The sequence below is a fragment of the Phoxinus phoxinus genome (genome assembly GCF_949152265.1).
Source record: "Phoxinus phoxinus genome assembly, chromosome: 9".
Lineage (NCBI taxonomy): Eukaryota > Metazoa > Chordata > Actinopteri > Cypriniformes > Leuciscidae > Phoxinus > Phoxinus phoxinus.
In genome coordinates this window covers 16216526-16222986 of record NC_136884.1, presented here as the reverse complement: position 1 = coordinate 16222986, position 6461 = coordinate 16216526, and positions in this window count along the sequence as shown.

Below are 6461 nucleotides of genomic sequence, written 5' to 3'. Positions count from 1 at the left end.
ACTGCTGCGAGTCTGCGACATGTTTTGGTTCGTTTCTGCCAACCAGTTCGCGCCCACGCCCATATCGTGACGTCACATTTGACTCCGGCGAACATCGCTATTGAAATTTGTGCTTTTACATTTTATTTATTTATTTCAATGTGATATAACTACATGTTTTGTTTCATATCCAATGAGATAGTCTTGAATGTAAATGTACTATTGCTGGCCAGTGACTGTTGAGCATGATTTGTTTGCGTCATAACGTGAGTTACGTGAAGGGGGAGGAGCATCGCACATGGCTTGAGAAGACGGTAGACAATTTGACTGCTGGTGTTAGAAGTGCGTCATTTTGGAGACTTCATATATTCGATGTAATATAAGGCCCAGAGTGTAGAAAAATGACGCTTGGTTTATTTTTGTTTTGCTGTTTGAAGTGTTTTTTTATTATTTCTGTTATCTTCTCTGTGATTTGAGTCAACGCGCTTAGTCCAGACGTGTGCATCGAGGCCTTAAAAGCTAGTGACCCTCAAATTCATGGTCAATAACTGTGTCGAACTTATTGGATGTTCGTGGTGGACTTCGGAATTCATCCGGGACTGAAAAAGATTGTGTGGTTCGTCATCGTGGGACGTGGATCAACTGCATTCATCGCGTGTCCGGGACTGCTCGTGTAAAACTGCGTTCGTATCGTAAGTGACTTCATTATTTGCTGCTTTCGTCGGATGGACGTAAGTGAACTCATTTTCGGGACTGTTGAATGTGCGGGAGTAAGCAACATTGAATTCATCAGCTGCAACTGTGCACCAACGAACTGGGCCCCGACGATAACGAACGACCACTGACTCGCGTATATTTGACTGCGTCACTGACTTGCAACTAATTTGCATACAGAAAAAAAGAAAACCTCTTGTTGTGAGTCACGGCCACGGGTTTCTTCAAGTGTTTAATTGTTTTTGAAGGAAATATTGTTTCATTTTCCTTATTGCTCAACATGTTGCAGGTAAAAAGTGTTTATATCTAACAGTTTTTTTGAATTTGTCAACTTATATACTGATTGAGGACAGTGTTTTAAAGTAGAAAAGGTAAAGGCTAAAAAAATGCAAGTGTAAAAAAACATAAGAGAGACAAAGAACAATTCTGAGACTGAAAAGTTGATTTGTACATTTTATTTACAAGAGAGTAATTTACATACCATTGGGTATAAGTGTTTATCTGTCTTCGAAAAGGCGTTTCTTGTTTTTTTTTTATCTTTTAAAGGGGGTACAGTAGTGTAAAAAAATAAATATTTGTTATTCTTTTTGTTTTATTCTTACCATTTGTATTCTGGTATTTATTTATAGTTTGGCAAGTTAATTTATTTAACAACGTACTGATTTCTGGGAAACCATAAATAAGAATTGTTTAATTTATTATTTTAGTACAAATATTGTGTAATTGGTATAGGAAAAAAATATAATTTACGTCAATTTGCATTTAAAGAACCAGTATAAACCTGTCATAATTAAATGTTGCGGGGATATTGCGGGGTTGTTATTATTAGCCTTTTTTTTTTTTTTTGCTGTTGAGTGGAAGCAAAAATGAGCCAATAATCTAATTGTCTCTGTAATTTTAAAGGTACAATACAATAAGGTCTGTAAACATCTTACAATACCAGTACACATCCAAGGGAAAATGCAAAAATAATAACCGCATCAAGAAAATAAATCTTGTCAGATGTAAAAAAAAAAAAAATGCTTAATGATATTTTGCCTGGTAAGAGTTCCTTCTTTAATGGCTATTCGTTTTTCCAGTGATCTGTACATAAGGTTCTTGCTGTTCAGTGTCTGCAAGACATGTACGGAAGCTTGTTTTCGCCACGGAGTGAGAAATAAAAAAGGTAATTGCGATTTTTATCTCACTATTCTGACTTTTTATCTAAGAATTGCGTGATATAAAGTCGCAATTGTGTGTTATTAAGTCAGAATTGCGTAATATAAAGTCGCAATTGCGTGTTATTAAGTCATAATTATGAGATATAAACTCGCAATTGCGAGAAATATAGCTTGAAATTCAGACTTTTTTTCTCAGAATTGCATGTTTATATCTCGCTATTCTGACTTTATAATACGCAATTGGGAGATAGTCAGAATGGCATGATATAAAGTCGCAATTGCGTGTAAGTCAGAATTGTGAGATGTGAGATATTAAACTAGCCTACTGAGGTAAAAAATTATAATATTTTTGAATAATATTTGACTTTATAACTCGCAATTGCGAGTTTATATACACAATTCTGAGAAAATATGTCAGAATTGGGAGATATAAACTCGCAATTATGTGTTATAAATTCAGAATTGCGAGAAAAAAAGTCAGAATTCTGACTTTATAACACCCAATTCTGACTTTATATCTCGCAATTCTGACTTTATAACACGCAATTGAGACTTTATTTCACGCAATTCTGACTTTATATCTCACAATTCTGAGAAATGTGGCGGAAAAGAGCTTGCATACTCAAGTGACCACTTTATTCTTCTTGGAAGACCAAAGCACGTGTGATTGTTTCCGTCACCAAAACACACCACCGCGCATGCGCGTAACAGAGTCCACTACGTATTGGACCATCCAGCTACGTCATCGTGCTACAGGCTGCAGCGAGGACCTCTTGAAAATCTGTGTTAAAGGGGTAAAACGCAAAGTTTTTGTTGTCCACTGAGTGGCGCTGTGACTGTGAGTATAATTAGAGCACATGAGCAACAAGTGTGTGCGTTGGTAATTGGGAAGCACACAGTTTTTGACCGCACTGCAGAGTAGCATGCTACATGCAAGGTGGATTTTAATCTTATGCAGTGTTTACAAGAATGGTTTTGTGTATGTGTGAACAAGGAAAGGCCACAAGAAGTTTTGAGACCATGTTTAATGGAGCACAAGTAAAGAAAGACATTTGTTAGCATGTACATCCGTCTGCATGGACTCTGTACGCGTTCTAAACTTGCTTATTCTTTTTATCAACGGCAACTCATTACAGGTTAGTAGTTCACCCAGAAATGAAAATGATCCCATAATTTACTCACCCGCCTCAAGCCATCCTAGGGGAATATGACTTCTTTCTTTCAGCCAAACACAATCGGAGTTAGGCTATATTAAAAAATATCCTGGCTCTTCCAAGCTTTATAATAGGAGTGAATGATACCTTAGATTTTGAAACCCAAAAAGGGACATCTATGCATCATAAAAGTAATCCGTACGACTCCAAGGGGTTTTGGCCTTCTGACGCGAAGTGATGCACTTTTGTTGGAAGATATCCATATTTATAACTTTATAAACTATAATCACTGGCTTACAAACAAACAAAAAAAACAAAAGCACAGACACCATTAACTGGTAAGAGGTAGAAGGAACACAAATTCATTCATCATCTCATTTGCACATTTTATTACATTTTCAAAATGTTATTACATTTACACCTCATATTGTCCATTTACAGGTACTGCTCTCAAAAATTATAATTATTTTATGGGAATAGCAAGTGTATCACAAGACCACCTGCCCATTACATCCCTTGTGTCACATAAATTATTAAAAATATAATTAGTGTAACACTGCGACAACTCACTTTACTTTCGAAAGTATTGAATTTGCATATTAAAAGCACATTTTGTAGATGAACAACTTTAACAACCTTGATAGCATCGTTTCAGACTTTAAGAACATTCTCTAATTGGATAAAGTAACAAAGCTCTCTTTTGATCCTTTAGGGATTGTTCATCCAAAAATTGTATTTCTCTCATCATTTAATCACCTTCATGGCATCCACAATGTATATGACTTACTCTCTTCAGATAAACAAAAAAGAAGATTTTTAGGAACATAATTGATGTTAGTCCATATAATCCCACATAATGCCGCTCATTTGTAGCTGGAAAATCCACACGAAAAACCAAGCATTTCAAGCGTCACCTAAGCAGCACCCATTCACTTATTTGCATTATTTGGACTCACAAAGATAGTTTATTTTCGTAAAAATCTTTGTTTTGTGTGTATTTGAAGAAAGAAAATCATATACATCAGGGATTGGTATGAGGATGAGTAAATGATGAGAGAATTTAGTTTTTTGGGTGAACTATCACTTTAAGGGCAGGTAAGTACTTTATATGGGGCTGTTGTTTTAACTTTTTGAAAACAATTGTTTTAAAATAACATTTCCAATGTTTGGCATTTTGGCAATGCTGACAGTAGTCATAAGGTTTGCTATTCATATCTGATAAGGTAAAATATTATAACTTGGCAATAGGCTATTCATATGCAAATACACCATAATAGTAATTGGTTTAGAGACTGACATTGTTACCTCTAGATATATATAGATGCCTCATTATGTCTCCATAGGCCGCTATACGCAAGCCTTCCGCCATATTGGAACGGTCAAAGCTGCTCTGTCAACACTCGAGAGCAAGTTGATTGTGCATTTACAACTGTAGTTCTAAGCATGTATGAATATCTAAATGAATATCTGATGAATATCAGGGACGTCCAGTTATAAAATCTGGCGAAGGTGGACGGCGAGGACCAGCCAGCTCCCGCACAGATGTCGCCAATAGACACTCCACTGGACCATACCCAGGATGAAGCCATGCCTCTGGTTGAGTGTGCTTTTACCTTGATGGGGCACTGTAGGCCCATCGAAGCATGAGCTAGCGCAATTGCATCCACTATTCAGTGGGAAAGTCTTTGCTTCATGACCGGATGCCCTTTGGTGTGGCCACTGAAGCACACGAAGAGCTGCTCCGACTGCCTTAACTGGGCAGAGTGCTCAATATATACTCTTAAGGCCCGAACAGGGCAGAGTAATTGCAACTCCTGCTCGCCCTCAGAGGGGGAAAGAGCAGAGAGAGTAATGACCTGTGCTTTGAACGGAGTAGAGAGCACCTTAGGTATGTAGCCATGTCTTGGTTTGAGGACAACTTTGCAGTTGTCAGGCCCAAACTCAAGTCAAGAAGCACTCACAGATAGCGCTTGCAAGTCGTCCACTTGCTTGACCGATGCTAGGGCTAGCAGGAGGGCGGCCTTTACCGAAAGGGGCTGCAGTTCGGAAAGGAGCGCAGGCAGGTCCCATGTAGGAACCAGTGATGCGCGGGTTGATCCAAAATGAGCGGGTGCCTGCGGTCACCCGCGGTTACCCGCGGTTACGAGTAATCCAAAAATATTTTTAATGATATTCGGGTCGCGGTCGGTCGGGTCGTTTGAAATAAAGATGCCAATTAAACCTTTGTAATTTATATAGTAGCTACTAGACACAATAATGTTCTATGAAATACATAGGTCTACACTTTATTGGCTGAATAACTGCGCGAGGATGACGCACAAGCTCAGTCTGCAGCAGAGATGACAGCGGGAAATCCTTATTTACCTGAATGTTGAGCGCGTTATTAACTTTTGAATAAAAGCTGACGCGGGACAAAATGCCCGATTTCCCAACACGTTGAACTGAGCAATGCCATTGTGCCATTTTAATAGGCTACTTTTAAACGCATATAGCTCAGTAATGTCAGTTTTATGTATTTGCTGAGAGGGGGCGGGGTTTTTGTTGGGAAAGTCCGGGGAGAGAAGCAGCACATGCAGCATCTTAATTGTTAAGAAAATGAAACGAAATAAATGAATAAATCAAGCCTTTATTACAAAACACTAGGCTATATCATACAGCATTCAGAAAAATGCGCACCCCTAGTTCCTCCGTCTATGGCCCATGACGCGATGAGCATTTACAATAGCTACTTTAAAAAACGCGGGTCAGGAAGCGGGTCGGGTACAATATTTTCTTTCTTTTTTTTTGTGGTCCGAGTTGCGGGCGGGTTAGTTGAAAACGTCGGTCGGGTGCGGGTTGTTTATACATTGACCCGCGCATCACTGGTAGGAACCGTGAGGGGGCGAGGCGGGTTTAGCCTTCTGGACCCCTTCAGAAAGTGAAAAAACAGGTTGTTCCTGCCTACGGACTGGCCGGCCACAGGAGCGTGCTGCTATGGCCGCCACATCGACCTTGAGCGTGGAAGGGGTGCAACCCTTGTCCAGCAGAAAGAAAGACAGTACCAGTGAAATGTCACAGGACATCGGGTCTTCCCTCCGGGCTGCGCACCAGTCGGTGAAAACAGACCACTTAAGGGCGTAGAGGCGTCTAGTGGATGGGGCTCTAGCCTCAGAAATAGGGTTTAGGGCCCTTGCAGAAAGGTCCATAGGCTTCTGTCGAGACTCTGGTTGGGGTTCCAGATCATTCCTTTCGCTTGGGAAAGGAGGTCCTTCCTCAGACGTCCGTGACACCAAGTGTGGGTTGAAACACGGGGTTAAAACCCCGACCTTGAAAGACACCACGAGCTGTTGGATCCCCAGAGCTCAATCTGGCGGGAGCGTGGCCTGCATTTGGGCTGAGTCGAGAACTGCTCCCAGGAACTGGCTGAGGAGTAAGGATCTGTGAGTGTCTAGCTTGGCCTCCGACTGGGCTAATA